Consider the following 16,242-nt stretch of genomic DNA (forward strand, 5'->3'; position numbering starts at 1 on the left):
TTCCAAGTAAACAAATACGTACACATACCCGTGAGTGAGCATGCTCGCTTGCTTGTGTGGAGGCCAGATAAAATTGTGAACTTTTTGTGACCTTTAGGGTCTGCTGGCTTCGCGCACATACGATTCCAGCATCTGCCAGTCAGAATATTTAGAGACAGAGTTCCATCTGAGCTGCAGATGAGCACATGTCATGGCTGATCACATCCTGAGCGATACCCCATAATAACTAGCTATGTAGAATTCACACTCTAGCTAGCGTTATAACTAATCTAGGCTTGATAGACGTGTCTGGGAGAATACATGTAGGTTAAGTGAGGGTACTTTGCCATTTTATATGAGACTTGTATATCTATAAATTTCATCATTTTGGGGGAGTTCTGGAAGCAGTTCCCTATAGATACCAAGGGGTGGCTGTATATTCTAGTACATAAAACAAATAATCCACTTAATGACAGAATCTGTTTACTCCTATTCTGGGTTTGTAGCCTGAAACTCTGGGGTAAGCTGAGGCTAAAGACAATAGAAGCCCTGGAAGAGACGTGGCTGGTAGGAAATGCAGTTGCTGCAGCCTTGAATGGAGGTTGAAGACAGACAGCAACTCAAGGATTTAGCTTCCAAACTTGGGAGCAAGCAGGCTGTGACATTCTAGTAGGGGTAATTAATAATGGCAGCATGTTTGCCAGCCAGCCAGCCAGACCATTAGTGCCCAAGAGATGTGAGCACCACCGCCACAGGGCCAGGAACGGCTCCTCTGCCCAGCAAGATGAAGTAATGCGGAGCGGGAAAATCGTACAGGACTGGAAAGACAACGTTTGGTGACGCTCTTACTGTAATACCAAGCAGCTTTCTGAGCTCAATAGGAAAGCATGTTCCAGGGCCCAAGGCCAGCCCCGAGAGTCGGAGTCTCTGGCAGGTGGTGCTCACTTCTGTCTGTCCTAGATGTCCATTATAGTTTGAGAAGCTCTGGCTTATAGCACAGGATCCCCGCTTCCCGGTTGAAGGGTTTAGAGATGATGGCGTGGGATGAGAGGTGATCCTGGGGCTGGTGTGAGCGGCTAAGTTCTCGTGTGTGGAGAGACAGAAGGAAAATTTAAAGTGGCACCCCAGCTCTGCTCAGGGAAAAGCAGCTAACCTGCTCACCCGTGAGACAATGCTTTGGGCCCTAAAACAAGCTTCCCTATGGAGCTCACAAAGATGCTTTAAGCTTCAGTAAGATTATCACCACTCCAGCCTGGGTTCCTCCTTCCCATGAAGACAGGCTACTTCACCAAAACTTCAACACATTGCTGACTGCTGCTATTGTAGCTTCTGATCTTCTTTATCCCCTCCCCCCAAATATGTACAAAGGATGCCGGTTACTGCTCAGTTACCCGTGATAGTATGCAAATAATCAAATGTCCCCCGGAACTTCCTAGTCTGTATGAGTTACATGAAGATTAACCTGAAACAAATAACTTCTTTTAAAAAATATCTATTTTATGTGCATAGGTGTTTTCTCTCTCTCTTTCCATGGTGTGTGTGTGTGTGTGTGTGTGTGTGTGCGCGCGCACTGCATGTGTGCCTGGCTTCCAAGGAGATTAGAAGAGGGATTGGATCCCCTAGGACTGGGGTTACAGATGGTTTGTGAGCAACCAACTAAACCTGGGCCCTCTGTGAGAGCACCTACTGCTCCTAACAGCTGAGACATCACTCTAGCCCTCTGAACTTTATAAAAATATTCATTTTATTTTTGTTCATGCATTATTAATGCCCATGGTATCCAGAAGAGAGGGTATTGGATCTCCTGGAACTGGAGTTACAGACATTTGCGAGTAACCATGTGGGTTCTGGGAACCAAACACGGGACCTCTGGAAGAGCAGCGAGTGTTCCTAACCACTGAGCCACCCCTCCGGGTCCAGGAATTTCTGTTTCTACCAGTCTTTTTTTTTTTGTTGTTTTTGTTTTTGTTTTTTCGAGACAGGGTTTCTCTGTGTAGCTCTGGCTGTCCTGGAACTCACTTTGTAGACCAGGCTGGCCTCAAACTCAGAAATCCGCCTGCCTCTGCCTCCCGAGTGCTGGGATTAAAGGCGTGCGCCACCATGCCAGTCTTAATCACCCCAAATATTTTCATCCACTCTCCAATAGCATTCTTTCCTGATGTGGCTTTGATGGTAACATTCAGAGATAGTTGATGGTAATATTCACAGATGCTAAAAAGCTGCAAGAATGGCCATGGTTATGATAAATTACTTCAAAGATACATGGTTAGAAATGATCTGTGATTAAACACTACTTCATGCATGATCCAGACTGACCAATCACACAGTCTCAGAAATACTGATTTTAAATGAAATATAAAATCTAATCTTTTCTGTCAAACAAAAGACAATATGAAAAGAAAGAGGAATATGGAGTTTGAAGTTTTGAGAGCACACGCTATAGCCATCACTCCCAGATCAAATCGGATGATGTAAGAGCTCATTAAGGCGTGGCCATCACCGTCTGATCGAACTGGATGATCTGAGAAGAATAACCCTGTTGTGAGTTAGCAGATGCTGGCACTGCATCTTTTAGGAGGTTTGCTTCTGTAGCTTACTTTCTTAAGGAATAATTTTAGTTGGTGAGACAGGTGGAAGGAAAGATCAGATTGCATTTATAATTTATACTGTTTCTCTGTCCTTACACAATGCGGTATGTGACAGGTCACTAAATTGTATCATTTTCTTTCTAACATCAAACTGATGAATCTTGGAGGAGTCACAAGTGGGGCTGATAGCTGTATCTAGATTGTGAGGTTTGCCTCACAAAAACGTCAAATAAAATGCTATTTTACATAAAGACTCCAAGAATCGTTGCACTTTATTTTTATTTCAAGCAGACCACACAGTTCCTTGCATTTGAAGCGATGGCTATTTCTTCCAAGTTCTAATTCCAGGCTCTGAATGTCCTTCATGTTAAATTTGACATTTTAATGAAGTTTTCTGCAAAATATTTGAGGCTGTATGACCCTGATATATCATGCTGGAGACCAGAATCCTGTGTGTGGCGCTGAGGACAGATGGGGCTGTCCGTTCCATTCCTGATTAACAGCATCTGAATATAGATCAGGGATCCAGGTATGAATCCCCAGTGATCAATCCATCATGACTCGCTAAATAAATCTGCTGGTTTATAGCTGTATTAGTTATGAATATTTAATTAAATTTGATTAAAAAAATTCCTGAGCCTACACTAAGTATAAAGACCCGAATCTTCACTTCATTATCTCGTTTGACCTTCACGGTACTTCACCTCAGCCGCTGGTGACAGAATCCACAGTAGAACCTGTCTCCCACACCCTCCTGTCAGAACTCTCTTCTTCACACTCATCTCTGTCCACATGGATCAGTTGCCATCTGGTTTTTATTGATGAACATGGGGTGGTGGAGAACATCAGGGTACAAAGGATTCTCTGGTTGCCACCTGCCATGGAAGCTTGACCCAGGGTGAGAGAGGTTGACAGTGTTAACAGGTGTGAGCCATGTCCTCGTCCATCACAATAACACCGTCATTTCTCATCTTCCCAACTTGGCCCTAAAGTATGGGTGCCTTTGTTAAAACCCCATTTGGGGTGGAAGGAAAAGAAGAGGTCTCTCTTGAAGAGGATGCCTGCTTTAGCAACTGCTCCTTGGGACAAGTCAAAACTCGCTCCTCCTCTGTTTGTGGAACCTCCTGAGATTGCATGGAGAGTCTTTGCTAATCCCATACCAACCGTTGGCCACCTCATCGCAGTTAGCTCTTATTATTTACATTCTTACTTGTTTGGTTAATGAATGGAGATTATTTACCAAAGATAGTCAGGGCTCAGCATTAGGGCTTGAAAGAAATGGCTCTTATTTCTACAGGCCAACCATAATAATAATAATTAATAATAATAATAATAATAAATGAAGTGAGGTTTTACAGAGTCCCTCTGTGGTCTTCCTTCTCAGCTCCCTTAGTTAAAACTCACCAGCAAGCCCTCAGCCCTCATGGCTGCATCTTCAAGTCTGTTTCTCTCTCTGTTTGTGTGTCTCCTTCTCTCTTGCAGCCTCCTGATTCTAAGGCAGGCTCCTAATGACACCAGGAATGGTGACAGCGCCAAGTTTGTTTTCTTCCCTCAGGCTGGCTTTGAATATCCGAGACCTTTCCTGTTCTCAAATGAACTGTAATTTTTTTCTCTGTTTCTATAATGAATGGCGCTGGAGTGAATTTGACTGGGGTGGCTCTGAATCTATAGATTGCTTTCAAGAAAAGACCCATGTCACAGTATCATTTGTCACTTACGGCACTACCAATTCTTTCAATCTGTGAACACGGAGGTCTTTCCAGCTTCTAATGTCTTCTTCAGTTATTTCCTTCAATATTTTAAAGTTTTTTTTTTAATATAAATCTTTGATTTCCTTGGTTGGGTTTGTTCCAAGGTATTTTAAAACTATTGTGCATTTATTTCTTGTATTGATGTACACTGTGTACTTGTGTGAAAGTGTCCTTATGTAACGTAGTATCATGCAGAAAGCAATTGGATGATTGGATAATAGAGGCTGAAGAGACAGGAGTCAGTTCTTCCCTCAAGAAATAACATGTAGTATCATGTATTTATTATGAAGTATTTCCTTGATTTCTTCCTTGCCATGCTTATATTAGCGTATAGGAAGCCTATTAATTTTACATGTTAATATTGCATCCTGACACTTTGATAAAAGTGTTTATCAAATCTTAGAAATTTTTGGTGGGACCTTTGGGAAACTTTAATATAGATAAACAGAATAGAAAATGGACTTAAAGCCCAGCCAAATAATTTTTGGCAAAATGCCAAAAATACATATTGAGGAAAACCTAACTTCTTTAAGAAATGATGCTGGTGCTCGCTTCAGCAGCACATATACTAAAATTGGAACGATACAGAGAAGATTAGCATGGCCCCTGTGCAAGGATGACACGCAAATTCGTGAAGCGTTCCATATTTTTTATCCCAGAAACTTAGGATACCCAAGATATAAGATACAATTTGCTAAACGCATGAAATTCAAGAAGAACGAAGACCAAAGTGTGGACACTTTGCCCCTTCTTAGAAATGGGAACAAAACACCCATGGAAGGAGTTACAGAGACAAAATTTGGAGCTGTGACGAAAGGATGGACCATCTAGTGATTGCCATATGCAGGGATCCATCCCATAATCAGCTTCCAAATGCTGACACCATTGCATACACTAGCAAGATTTTGCTGAAAGGACTCAGATATAGCTAGCTGTCTCTTGTGAGACTATGCCGGGGCCTAGCAAACACAGAAGTGGATGATCACAGTCAGCTATTGGATGGATCACAGGGCCCCCAATGGAGGAGCTAGAGAAATTACCCAAGGAGCTAAAGGGAACTGCAACCCTATAGGTGGAACAACAATATGAACTAACCAGTACCCCGGAGCTCTTGTCTCTAGCTGCATATGTATCAAAAGATGGCCTAGTCGGCCATCACTGGAAAGAGAGGCCCATTGGACTTGCAAACTTTATATGCCCCAGTACAGGGGAACCCCAGGGCCAAAAAGGGGGAGTGGGTGGGTAGGGGATTGGGGGGGGGTGGGTATGGGGGACTTTTGGGATAGCATTGAAAATGTAAACGAGGAAAATACCTAATAAAAAATAAATTAAAAAAAAAAAAGAAATGATGCTGGAAAACCAGATATGCATGTGTTAAAGAATGGAACTACAGCAAAAGAAACCATGAATCAAGGTAAGAGACAGCCTTCTGTGTGGGAGAAAGTCTTTAGTGATGAAGAATTTTTAAATATATTACAAAGAATTAAAAAAAAACCTAAACAACAAAAACTCAAGCAAGCCACACAATATGTATGCTTATGAAAGGAACAGACCATTTGTAAGAGATGAAGTACAACTGACCAGGAAAGATATGGGGAACATGTTCCTTTTCACTAGTTAGTCATTAGGGAAATGCAATCCAAACATTGAGATTCCATCTCACCCTGGTCACAATGGCAACCACAGGACAGCAAACAACTACACTTCCGATAAGGATATGAACAATGAGTACCCTCACATGCTGGTGGTAGGGTGTGACTAGCTGCTATGGGGATTGCTGCGAAACGTTTTGAAGAGCCTAAATCAGCTTTATGTGAGCCAGCTGTGCCCCTCCTGGGAGCATGCCGGACATTCCCCAAGTCAGCCTACCCCAAGGCACTTCCCATCAGTGTTCACTACAGCGCTGCTCACGGCTAAGTATGGAACTGTTCTAAGCACCTGACAACTGAGAAGTAGACAGACAAGATGTGGTCTATGAGCACAGAGGGATGCGCTCTTCCATAAGAAGGGAATTATGTCATTTGCAGGAAAATGGAGACAACTGGAGATGAAGATATTAAGTGAGTTAAGGGAGTGGCAGAAAACAAATATCATGAATTAGCTCAGCTGTGTCATCTGTAGTTCCTAATACATATATACATATATATATATGTGTATATATATATATATATATACATCTCTCTCTCTCTCTCTCACTGTATGTGTGTATATGTATGAAATAGACAGACAGACAGAGAGATAGAAAGATATGGTCTCTTGTGTAGCATGTATTTGTATATGTATGTGTACACATATATGTATATGGTATGTATATATAGTCACACGTGCATAGATACATCTCTTTGTATATGTGTATGTGTGAGAGAGATAGTCTCTTGTGCAACTTATATTTGTGTATATATTTGTGTATATATATATATATATTTGTATATATATAATATATATAGTTTGGGCAAATTTGACTACATGAAACTGCATATATATGGGAAGAGAGAGAGAGAGAGATACACAGAGAGAAAGTGCCTAGAAGAAGGTAGAGGGCTGACCAATAGGCAAGGGGAGGGCTTAGAAGGGGAAGGGTACAGAGACATGGATGGGAATGTACTCAATGTACACTGTGTACTTGTGTGAAAATGTCCTTATGTAACGTAGCATCATGCAGAAAGCAGTTGGATGGGTGTAGCATCATGCAGAAAGCAGTTGGATGGTTGGATAACAGAGGCTGGAAGAGACAGGAGTAAGTTCTTCCCTCAAGATTGCAGAGGGAGCGCAGCCTGGTGAACACCTTGATTTTCAGGCCTCTGGCTTCTAAAGCCACGTGAGTCCGAGTTTGCATTGTCTTATGCTACCAAGGCTGTGGCAGTTCGCTTCAGCAGCCACAAGGAGCTGATATACTGCGGTTGGGATTCTCCGTTTCTCCCTGTATCTGGGGTCAGCTTGTAAGGCGACTCCCACGTGTCTCTCTCTCTCTCTCTCTCTCTCTCTCTCTCTCTCTCTCTCTCTCTCTCTCGTTCTCCAGGACTGAGCTCAGATGTCACCTCTGAAAGGAGAGTGTTCCTGCCACTAGTGTTCTCTTCAAGTATCATTTAAAATGGTAACTTATTCTAAAAACGAAATCCTACGTGACCCTAAATAATGCTTAGTTTAAATTAGTCTCATAAAATAAGTATATTCCCCAAATATATCAAGGGACAGTCTTACAAAAAATTACGTTTTATAAAAATTCAGGTTTAGCTGGACTTTTTAGCTCCCTACCCTCAGACTTGGCATCTGTGTAATAAACAGAAAAATTGCTTCGTTCTTGAGGAGCAAGGCCAAATTAAGAGATTACAAACCTTACCTTCAAATATCTTTCCTTATACAGTTATTCTTTAAAACCTTAAGTGATGTACTAGTGAGTTCACGGTCCTTCCTTTGAAGCAAAATTAGAGGACCGCTTCGTACTCACACCACCCAGGGATAGATAGGAGGGTGCAGCCTGTTAGGAGCAAGCTCTGACTGGTTCATGAATGAATCTCCACTCATGATGGTGAGATCAGGTTGAATTCCCAAATGGCCAAAGGTTGGAGAATTTCTCTATACTTAAAACAACACAGAAGACGCTATGGAAAGATGGGAGAATTCAAGAAGGAATGCTTATGTAGGTACCCAGAAGACCATAGAGAAACCTCAAGATGAACAACAGAGCACAGAAACAGAAAAGTATGTCTTCCAAGAGAGGCTGCTGTGCCCTAGAAGGGAACAAAAGCAGCTGTGTATCACAAGGCAAAACTTCAAAATAGCTAATGATCATGAAAATTGGTCACCTATTGCGGACTACCTCCGTGTAATTGCACATAATCTATACTGGTTAAACACTTTTTCAGAGGCCCAATTTTCTTTTCAATCTTCCCCACAATTTTAAGTGGTCAGCATTTGTTTTTCCAATTCATCACGGTCTTTATTTCATCCCCACGTCATTCCCAGGGCCGGGAGTGTAAATTCCGTGAAGGCTGCTAGGCAGTGCTAATCTGTTCTGCAGTCTGGGCAAATTTGACTTCATAAAAGTGCGCGATCACAAGCTGACTGTGCATGGAAGCACTGGGTGAGATTGTGGAAAACACTGAGAGCCAGGTGAAATCAGGCATGCCTATGATCTCAACATTTGGGAGGCAAAGACAGGAGCCCCATGAGAGGCTAGCCTGGGCTGCATAAAGGGACCATGTTTCAAACACACATATATATACACACCATACAGAGTGGGGGAGGGAGGAGAGAAAAGAAGAGGGGGAGGGGAGGGGAGAGCAGGAAAAGGAGAGAGAGGGAAAAAGGGGAGGGAGAAAAGGAAAGAGGAGAGAGAGGGAGAAAATGGGGAGGGGAGGGAGAGAAAGACAGAGTAGAGAAAGAGAGAAAGAGAGAGAGATCCCCAGAAAGGTAGTTTCATACATAAAATCTAAGAAAGAGATGCCAGTAGAGGAATCCTTATCTAGCAGACCTGAGGTCCTCAGAATGTCATTGGTCTGTCAGCTGTTGTAGCTGCAGCATTTGTGCTTATAGATGATGAAATGACATTATTGCCTGTTTGATTGTACAACTGGTCTATAATGATATCTACCATTTGTTTCTAAAATAGTTATTCTTTTTACAAAATTAATTTCTCTCTCTCTATCTCTCTCTCTCTCTCTCACACACACACACACAAACACACACACATTTTGTTTAAGAGACAGGGTTTGATATGTAGCCAAGGCCAGTTTCAAACTTGTAATCCCCCCTGCCTCCATCTCCCAAGTATTCAAACTATAGTGTTTCACTAGTGTGTCTGAACTTATTTGTACATAAGTATATTTTAAATGATCTTTAAATTAATTTTTTTTTCAGAATTATGTCTTCTGGATTTTGCTCTGTGGGAATTTGAGACTTTACATACAGGTTGAATTTTAGTGACTTCACTACTCTGTGACATTGGGACTGCATTTTACAGGATTCAGACACAAAGCTCACCTGAGCACAGATGGAGTCTGTGACAGCAATGTCTCATCCTGAGAATGTTTTCGTTCTTTGTTGAGATTCTTGTCCATGCGGCTGTTACCCAGGACCCTCATCCGTAGGATAAACAGGGAAAGATGAACTTGATGCTTCAAATGTCAGGAGGGGATGCTTTGGGTCATGGCCATTTAGTTGACTGGGATCTCTTTCCTGCCTCTATAGAAAACAGCGACCCACAGCTCACATCTGCACATGCTCACCCGTTGAGAGAAAAATCAGAGCTGCTTACCCTGCCAGGGCAAGCCCTGCTCTCTCTGAGATCTGAGGAGCCTGGGCCAAGAGATTGAGAGACCATGCACTGGGCTCCAGTGGCTTGTAGCCAACCAGACCCACTAAGTGTGGCCTTGTTATTAACAGGTCTGCTTAGCCAGACCTTCTCACAGGGAGGAAATTTGGGTGGACAGAGGTATGAGCAGCATCCCCACAGCACTGCCCTGCCCACAGAAAGTGTGAGCACTCTCTTTTCTTTGGGTCCCCACATCCTTGGGGAGTATGAAAAAGAGAACTATACTTCCCAGGAGGGTGCCTCTCCTGGAGAAAGCCTGCATTCACAGAACCAAGCCCTCAGCGTTTTTTGGCAGGTCTGACTGACCTTTGGTGGCTGGCGTGGCAGAGCCCCTGTGAAACCGAACACTCTGTGCTGGACATTGTGACAGTTCGGACGTTTAATAAAGCACACCCTAAGACTTTTGTTACCTTGAAGTCCCTTACATTCTAAAAATAGGAATTCTACGTTGGAAGGCTTCCTGTCCGTAAGGGACAGAGGGCCTAAATGCAGAGTCTCAGGTTCCATACTTGAGTCTTCCAACAGCTGTAAAATGAGCACTCCAGTCTGCCCCCCCCCACCGTGTTTTCAGTTAGTTCACCCAAAACAATACGATAGAATGTTCTAGAAACTCAAACAGTGACTGAAAACTCAGAGGTATTATTCGTTTGTTTGTCTTTAATTTTCATTGCACATAGTACCGTGTTACCTAAGGACATTTTCCACAGGGCACACGCTGTGCAGGGAGCATAGCGCCATATTCCCATCCCCCACCCCTACCCCGTTCCACCCTTCTGCCTCCTGGCAGCCTTCCTTGCTCCCCTACACAGGACACTTCTGCTTTCAGGTTATATACACATGCGTGACTTTGTGCATCTGTTTAAAACCTCAGAACAAAACTGTAGGCATGTTTATTCAGCTATCTTATTGGGGTTTTCTATCTACCACCCTTTCAATCCTTATTCCACCCTAATCCTTTCCAACCCACCAACACTAGGCAAGAGAGAAAGAAGGTTACAGGGGAAAGGGGGTGGAGACCTCTTTGGACCTGCTGATCAAGGACACCAGGATCCTAAGGGAATCCACTCTTCATTGTCAGAACAGCCAGCAACCCAGCGACCCTGCAGCAGCAGATGGGCCTGTTGAACCAGGATTGAACTTTACTGTAGCAGCAGCAGCTGCTGCCACAGGCCCTCTCAGGGCTCTGGCATGTATACCCTCTTCAGGGTCCCCAGAATTAAACTCTCTGCAGCTGGCAAAAATCACATCCCATTCCTCCCCCCAACCCCCCGCCATATACACACACATCCAGCACGAAACAATCATGGTTCAAGGCTGTGGACAAACTGAAGCCACTCACTCCACACCTGCTAACCTGCTATTAAAACACAAATGTATTCGTATAACATACCTGGGGTTTTAAACCAAAATTCTCACTACACGAAGCGAATTAGAGAAATACGGTGTTTGTCATTCCAAGGCTGGTTTACCTTGCTTAATGTGACTATCTCCAGTTGCATCTGTTTCCCTGCAACTATATTCTTTATGACTAAAAAAGAAATCTCTTGTGTTTATACACATCTTCTTTATTCCTTGGCAGGGTGACTCCATAATTTAGCTATGTTGATTAATGCAGAAATAAGCATTGTTGGGCAAGGCTCTCTGAGAGTCATTGCTGGTCTCAGAGGCCCTTTGCATAAAAACCAACAGGTAGAAGCTGTGGGTCCTGTGGTCTCCTTTGAGTCTTTTGAAGAAACCTCCAGAGTGACTTGTGCAGTAGATATGTAGGTTTACACTCCTACCAATGGTGTGTAGATTGGTGTATTAGATTTTGTTTTGGACCACATGTTCCCCATCTTTGGGGAGCAGAAGCAGGCCTGAGAGCCTGTGTAAGGAGCAAATAACCCCCTAGGTGAATGTTCAACATGAACTCAGAGTGTCAGGGACTCCAGTGCCTCAGACCCATGTGAATGGCAAGAACATCCTCAGATCAACCTCAGGGAGACAGCAAAGCCTTCATTTGGCCTGTGTGTAGATCTTAGCAGTGTGTTCAGAAGGTATAGCCTACAACTCCTTCTTCCCAGATGTTCACAGCCTGAGACCGAACATCTGCACAGATCTACCACCAAGATTCACTAAACCTATTCACTGTATGCACTAAACCCACCTCCCCTTCATATGGATTAAAGGAATGCCCTGAGTTTCTTTGCATCTCTACCAGAGCATGCTACCCACCTGATCCCAGTACATCCCCCACAGTGTGTGTGTGTCTGTCTGTCCTTTCATCCACTCTTTGCCTTGTCAGGACATCCCCGAGTTCTTCAGGTCATAACAACCAGCCCTTGTCGTTGGGGGTTTGGGTGGGAATCTACCTTCATTAGCTAGGTTCTTCTGCATGTGGATTCATCTACTTTGTGTGTTGGGGGTTTGGTTTTCACATTTTTACTGAGAGTCAACAGGGGAAGGGCCTCTTCAAACATCAGGAGTATTCACAGGTTTTTCAGCCATTCCAGGCTTGGGTCTGAGGCGCTGGGCACCTCAGGCATGCTTCCGTTGTCTCTCACAAGTACTGGGTGGTCATAAGGAGTTGCCTGGTTGATCACAGGAGAATACTTGGTGTAGGGGCTGACTATGGGCATAATTATAGTCCCAGCTGTCTTGGTCTTAGCCGCGACAAAGGCCAGGGTATCTACTTCTTTAAAATACCATTTGCTTTGTTTTCTGCACTGTGTGTTTTTACATGCTTGACCAATACTAGAAGACTGCAAATAAGCATTTGGGGTTTATAGATAGGTTCTCTATTTTGTAACATTGATGTATGTGTCTGATTTGTGCAGTACTATGTTGTCTTTGTTCCCGTGACTCAAGTATGACTTAAAAGCAGGTACTGTTCTTGCTTTGGCCTCTTGAGATCTTTTGTGCTTCCACATGAATTTTTAAAGTATTTTTTCTCTATGTAAAGAATGATGTTAGAATTTTATTGGAAGTACATTGAGCCTGCAATTTGCTTTATGTAGGCTGGTCATTTTCACAATGCTAATTCCAACAGTTCCATAAATGGTGTGTGTGTGTGTGTGTGTGAGAGAGAGAGAGAGAGAGAGAGAGAGAGAGAGAGTGTTACCACTGACTAGTATCTTCTTCATTGCTTTTCTTCAGTGTTTTTAGGCTTTCATCCTTTCATCCTTGCTAGGTTAGATTTATTCCAAGGTAATTTATTATATTTTGAGGTCACAGTGAATAGAATTATTTTTCTCAGTTTGTTTGGTTTTAGAACTGTAGAAAAGGTATATAGAGTGCTTTTGTATTTTGACTTTCCATCCTGCCCTTTTGCTAACAGTGTTCAGCAGATTAACTATTTTCTGGGAGAGTCTTTAAGGGACTCCTATTTAGAGACTATATCATCCCCAAAGAAAATTTTGACGTCTACTCTTCTTGTTCATGTCTACTTTATTTCTTGTCTTACTGCTCGAACTAAAGCTCTGGGCACCACATTGATAGACTAAGGAAGTGGAGTCCTGTCTCTCTCCTGATTTTATTAGGATTGTTTTGGCTTTTCCTCCATTTAGTATAATATTGGCTATAGGTTTCTCATGTATAGTGATTATTATGTTGGCTTCAATTCCTTATATTCTTAATCTCTTCAGGGTTTTTAATTATGTATGTGTACCTCAGACCCTCTTGGTCCCTTGTCTGTGTGGAACGGGTCTCTGGTAACAGGTGGGCAAGGAATCGGTGGGAATTGACAGACAGACTCAACACAAGGGAGTGTGGATCTGAATGTAATTTGTCAAATCGAGCATCAAACTTTTTATACAGAAGAAAATAGGGAAGATGGGTGACACACTAGCAAGGTACAAAGAGGTTACTGGATTCTTACACAAAACAGAGGAATGCAAACAAGGAAGAACTGGCAGGAACCAACTCCGGTAAAATTCAATGTTAACAACTGGGATCAAAAACAGCTCCACCTAAGGTCCACTTAATCTTAGAAGTCAGGGCAGTGCGGCGCCTAGGGGGAACGCGAGAAGGAGACGGACGTTGAGAGAACGAGGAGGAAGGCGAGAAAATGGCGTCCACGGATTACAGTACCTATAGTCAAGCTGCAGCCCAGCAGGGCTACAGTGCTTACACCGCCCAGCCAACTCAAGGATATGCACAGACCACCCAGGCATATGGGCAACAAAGCTATGGAACCTATGGACAGCCTACTGATGTCAGCTATACTCAGGCTCAGACCACTGCCACCTACGGGCAGACTGCATATGCAACTTCTTACGGACAGCCTCCCACTGGTTATACCACTCCAACTGCCCCCCAGGCATACAGCCAGCCTGTGCAAGGATATGGCACTGGTGCTTATGACACCACCACTGCTACAGTCACCACAACGCAGGCCTCTTACGCAGCTCAGACTGCATATGGCACCCAGCCTGCATACCCCACCTATGGCCAGCAGCCAACAGCCACCGCACCTACCAGACCACAGGATGGTAACAAGCCTGCTGAGACTAGTCAACCGCAATCTAACACAGGGGGTTATAACCAACCCAGCCTAGGATATGGACAGAGTAACTACAGCTATCCCCAGGTACCTGGGAGCTACCCAATGCAGCCAGTCACCACACCTCCATCTTATCCTCCTACCAGCTACTCCTCTTCACAGCCGACTAGTTACGATCAGAGCAGTTACTCTCAGCAGAACACCTATGGGCAGCCGAGCAGCTATGGACAGCAGAGTAGCTATGGTCAACAAAGCAGCTATGGGCAGCAGCCTCCTACTAGTTACCCCCCTCAGACTGGATCCTACAGCCAGGCTCCAAGTCAATATAGCCAACAGAGCAGCAGCTACGGGCAGCAGAGTTCATTCCGACAGGACCACCCCAGTAGCATGGGTGTTTATGGGCAGGAGTCTGGAGGATTTTCCGGACCAGGAGAGAACCGGAGCTTGAGTGGCCCTAATAACCGGGGCAGGGGAAGAGGGGGATTTGATCGTGGAGGCATGAGCAGAGGTGGGCGGGGAGGAGGACGCGGTGGAATGGGCAGCGCTGGAGAGCGAGGTGGCTTCAATAAGCCTGGTGGACCCATGGATGAAGGACCAGATCTTGATCTAGGCCTTCCTATAGATCCCGATGACGACTCTGACAACAGTGCAGTTTATGTGCAAGGATTAAATGACAGTGTGACTCTGGATGATCTGGCAGACTTCTTTAAGCAGTGTGGGGTTGTCAAGATGAACAAGAGAACTGGACAACCCATGATCCATATCTACCTGGATAAGGAGACAGGAAAGCCTAAAGGTGACGCCACAGTGTCCTATGAAGATCCACCAACTGCCAAGGCTGCCGTGGAATGGTTTGATGGGAAAGATTTTCAAGGAAGCAAACTTAAAGTTTCTCTTGCCCGAAAGAAGCCTCCAATGAACAGCATGCGGGGAGGCATGCCACCTTGTGAGGGCAGAGGGATGCCACCACCACTTCGTGGAGGTCCTGGTGGCCCAGGAGGCCCTGGAGGACCCATGGGTCGCATGGGAGGCCGTGGAGGAGACAGAGGAGGCTTCCCTCCAAGAGGGCCCCGAGGCTCCAGAGGAAACCCCTCTGGAGGAGGAAATGTCCAGCACCGAGCTGGAGACTGGCAGTGTCCCAATCCGGGCTGTGGAAACCAGAACTTTGCTTGGAGAACAGAATGCAACCAGTGTAAGGCCCCTAAGCCCGAGGGCTTCCTCCCGCCACCCTTTCCACCTCCGGGTGGTGATCGTGGACGAGGTGGCCCTGGTGGCATGCGAGGAGGAAGAGGAGGACTCATGGACCGTGGTGGTCCTGGAGGAATGTTCAGAGGTGGCAGAGGTGGAGACAGAGGAGGCTTCCGAGGTGGCCGTGGAATGGACCGAGGTGGCTTTGGTGGAGGAAGACGAGGTGGTCCTGGGGGGCCTCCTGGACCTTTAATGGAACAGATGGGAGGAAGAAGAGGCGGCCGTGGAGGACCTGGGAAAATGGATAAAGGCGAGCACCGTCAGGAACGCAGAGACCGGCCCTACTAGAGACCTGCAGAGCTGCATTGACGACCAGATTTATTTTTTAAACCAGAAAATGTTTTAAATTTATAATTCCATATTTATAATGTTGGCAACAACATTATGATTATTCCTTGTCTGTACTTTAGTATTTTCACCATTTGTGAAGAAACATTAAAACAAGTTAAATAGTAGTGTGCTGAGTTTTTTTTGTTGTTGTTGTTTTTGGATTTGTTTTGTTCTTTTTTTTTTTTTTCCTTTTTAAGATGGTTGTTTTAAGACTTAACAATGGGAACCCCTTGTGAGCATGCTCAGTATCATTGTGGAGAACCAAGAGGGCCTCTAATTGTAACAATGTTCATGGTTGTGATTTTTTTTTTTAAATAAAATTCCAAATGTTTATAAACTGAAAAAAAAAAAAAAAAAAAAAAAAAGAAGTCAGGGGCAACGGCTTCGTGCCCTTGCCATAGTTCCTACTCTAGTCTATAGTATAGTCCACCTTCCCCCTAGGCCATTGTAAATACTTGTGTATGGGTTTAACTCAGCTATCTATAGTTCTAAGTATCTACTCTGGTTCCTCTTTAGGTCACAAACTTCCTTCTTCCTAGATAATGGTAAATT

The 16,242-nt window shown here is 44.2% G+C and overlaps 1 non-coding gene and 1 pseudogene across 1 annotated transcript; both read left to right on the forward strand.

Moving 5' to 3' along the window:
- The first annotated feature begins 4,862 nt into the window (after window positions 1–4,862).
- LOC115029520 (U6 spliceosomal RNA) lies at window positions 4,863–4,969 on the forward strand. The gene has a single exon (XR_003835081.1). It is a non-coding gene; the product is annotated as a U6 spliceosomal RNA (small nuclear RNA).
- Window positions 4,970–13,620: 8,651 nt separating this feature from the next.
- Window positions 13,621–15,815, forward strand: LOC110286833 (RNA-binding protein EWS pseudogene; annotated as a pseudogene).
- Window positions 15,816–16,242: the final 427 nt, after the last annotated feature.

The sequence above is a fragment of the Mus caroli genome, unplaced genomic scaffold (genome assembly GCF_978045245.1).
Source record: "Mus caroli unplaced genomic scaffold, Mus_caroli_1 scaffold_16, whole genome shotgun sequence".
Lineage (NCBI taxonomy): Eukaryota > Metazoa > Chordata > Mammalia > Rodentia > Muridae > Mus > Mus caroli.